General features: G+C 50.3%; 1 pseudogene; it reads left to right on the forward strand.

The window, feature by feature from the left end:
- Nucleotides 1–527: 527 nt before the first annotated feature.
- On the forward strand, nt 528–1,887 carry LOC147117438 (uncharacterized; annotated as a pseudogene).
- The last annotated feature ends 1,225 nt before the right edge of the window (nt 1,888–3,112 follow it).

The following is a 3,112-nucleotide window of genomic DNA, read 5'->3' on the forward strand; positions in this document are numbered from 1 at the left end:
CACTCACACCTCACAATCAGAGCTTCACTTCACCCTCACAACCTTACCACTGCTGCAACACTCACACACTGCCAGCTATTCAATTATGGCATGCACGTCACCCAAACACATTGCACCACACTCACTGACATACTTCCCTTCCTCTTGCAGACAAAGGTGGCACATAACAGGAGGGAGCAGTGGCAGACAGGAGGCAGATAAGCCGCAATACAAAACCTCACCAACATCAAATCAAAATCAAATCAAATCAACTTTTATTGTCATTGTTAGTGCACAAGTGCAGTACAACGAAATGTAGGCTTGCAGCTCCCGAGAGTGTACAATTTGGATTGGACACTTAAACATTTCAACATACATTTGTACATATATATTAGCATAAATATGACCATAATAAAGTGCATCGGCAGATGTGCAGGCTTTAGTGTTTATTTGTGGAGTTCAGTAGGATGACAGCCCTGGGAAAGAAGCTGTTCCTAAAACATGTTGGAATCTGTCCTTGACATAATTGGAGGGCAGTGACTGAGGCCATGGCCATGGGAGGAGTTGAAACCATTGCTGATTATGATGGTATGGTCATACCTAATCCTCCTTCTCACATCCCACTAACCCCTCATCCCACAATCTCTTCTCACTTACAAGCTGCTGATGGTGTATGCATGGATATTTTGATTCCCTCCTCCCCTCACCACAACCCGACCCTTGTGCCTTTCTGATTTCAGGTGCCCAAGAACTGCCAGCAGGCCAGCCTGTCCCTGAACTTGTGGAGGAGAGTGATGGAGGAGAAGAAGAAGACACATTGCCACTGCATCTGACACTTGCAGACACCAGCTCAGGAAATGGCACTGTGCGGAATGTAAAGGGTAGTATAGAGTCGGGATCTGCACAGGGTGAGGCACTGGGCATGAGTGAGCTGCAGCAAGGCCAGGGGGAAAGGGTAGCTCGGGTGCCAGTTCCCCAGAGGATGAGTTCACACACAAGTTCTGCTCGGGATTCAGATGATGACCTCGATGGGGTGACCTTCAGAAGAAGGGTGATGGCCATGCACACGGAAATCCTAGGTGTAATGGCAAGCCTGCCAGAGAACCTCTTGTCAGTGTGAAGGAGCATGGGGGAGTCCAGCTTCAACATTGGATGTGGCTTTGCACAGGGCTTGGAGCCCACGATTTCCAGGATGGAAATGATGGACAACTCCAGAAGAGACCTTGTGGACCCAGCCATGATATTGCATGTGATGGGCGATGCCAAGGCTTCCACGGCAGCACAGGCGGAAGCAACCCAACGTCTCACTGCTGCAGTGGAAGCTCAGACTGCTGCCATCGTCGCTGGGTTTAGGAGTCTCAAAAGGGGCTTGCAGAGTGTCGCAGCAGGCCAGCAATCTGTCCTCCAACAGATTGCTGGGAATGCTGAGGTGCCGCCCCGGGGGAGTGGCAGTGGGTCTGTGGAGCAAGAACCTGCTGTCCTCTCTCAGGGTGACAGCATTCCTACTCCCACCACTGCTACTCCGTCATTGCCCTGGCCTATCAGCCAGCCCAGACTGCTACCGCCTATGCCAAGGTGGTGCAGTCTACAGGCGGGGCTTCTAGGTCTACAGCTGGTCGAGGTCGTCGTGCAAGGCCACCTGTAGTCCCCTCCACTGAGAGTCAGCAGCCTTCCACAGCTATGCTGTAGTCACTGGGGGTGCATTGAGTAGGAGCACTGGAGTAGGTAAAGGCACATGAACAACAGGCACTAAGGGAATGCACAAGGGTGATTAGATGATATTGTAATGTTGATTGGAGTCAGATAAATTTATGATTTTTGTTTGGAATGTGTCTTTTGTGATGACTCACATTTCAGCTTTGTGCCCAGGAGAATGCTGTGATGTTCGATGACAGAATGATGGTATGATGAGGATGTGGTGAGCAATCTGGGGTTTCATTCACTAAAATCAGAGTCTGCTGAGGCATTCACGGACAGCCCGTCTGGAACGAGGATTTGCTGGCTGTCTCCTCCCTCCCTCCGCCTCGTCCTTGTCCAGTCCTCTTCCTCTTTCTCCTCCTCACATTGTCCCATGATCACTGGTCGCAAGGTCTGTGCCCTCATGATGGCCAAGCAGTGAAGCATGCAACAGACCACCTCGAACTGGGACACCTGCTCCAGCAAGTACCGGAGGGCTCCCTCTGAGCGGTCAAGGTAGTGTAACCGTTGCTTGAACACCCCAATGGTCTACTCGATGATGTTCCAGGTGGCAGAGTTCTGCAACCACCTCCTTGGTGAAGCGGAGCCTCCTTAAGTGGAGATAAGACAAGTGCTCTCAGAAGATTCTAGGTGGGTAAGGCCTCCTGTTCAGAGCTCTCCTGCCCCGCTTCCTCCTCCCTCTGCGAGCATATTCTCCTCTTCTTTGCTGCCTCCACTCCCTCTCCCGAAGATACTCGAGTGCGAGGGGGACTGCCAGTAGAGCCCCCGTGACTGTGAGCAACTGGTGTGAGCAGAAGCCTTTAAATGAGAATGAAGGTGTTCTCCACTTGCACCAACACTCCTTGTTGCCTTAGGAACTTTAAAAATGTTTAGAAAGCTGCAAGAGATGCAGAAACTTAGACAGAGCCAGTCAAACTGAGAAACCAAGTCAGCTGCAAGTTGTTGATGATGATCCCTTTAAATATCGCTGTTAGATGCTCCTTCCTGCTGCTGAACGCTTGATCAGCTGGTTGTGATTAAGAGAGGGCAGTAAGAGGAGTGCCAACAGTGAAAATTGCAAATCGTGCGTCAAATGAGCATTGCATACTCATTGGTGTCACGATCTGCCTCATTTTCATTTCTGTAGTGACCACAGTTAATGGCAGCGCTGCTGACCTGCTGAAAATGGGACTCGCTGGAAGTGAGCGAGTCGACTGCAATTTTTTTCTTCAAATCAGGCCTTAACGGCCGGCGCTAAACCCCCAAATCTCTAGGCCATAGAGTCTTACAGCACAGAAGGAGGCCATTCAGCCTGTCGTGCCTGTGCCGGCTCTTTGAAAGACCTGTCCAATTTAGTCTCACACCCCAGCATTTTCCCCATAACCCTGCAAATGAGTCCTCTTCAAATACATATTCAATTGCCTTTTGAAAGTTACTGTGGAATCTGCTTCCACCA

This window comes from Somniosus microcephalus, chromosome 5 (assembly GCF_052327205.1).
Source record: "Somniosus microcephalus isolate GS21.2 chromosome 5, FLI_Smic_1.0, whole genome shotgun sequence".
Classification (NCBI taxonomy): Eukaryota; Metazoa; Chordata; class Chondrichthyes; order Squaliformes; family Somniosidae; genus Somniosus; species Somniosus microcephalus.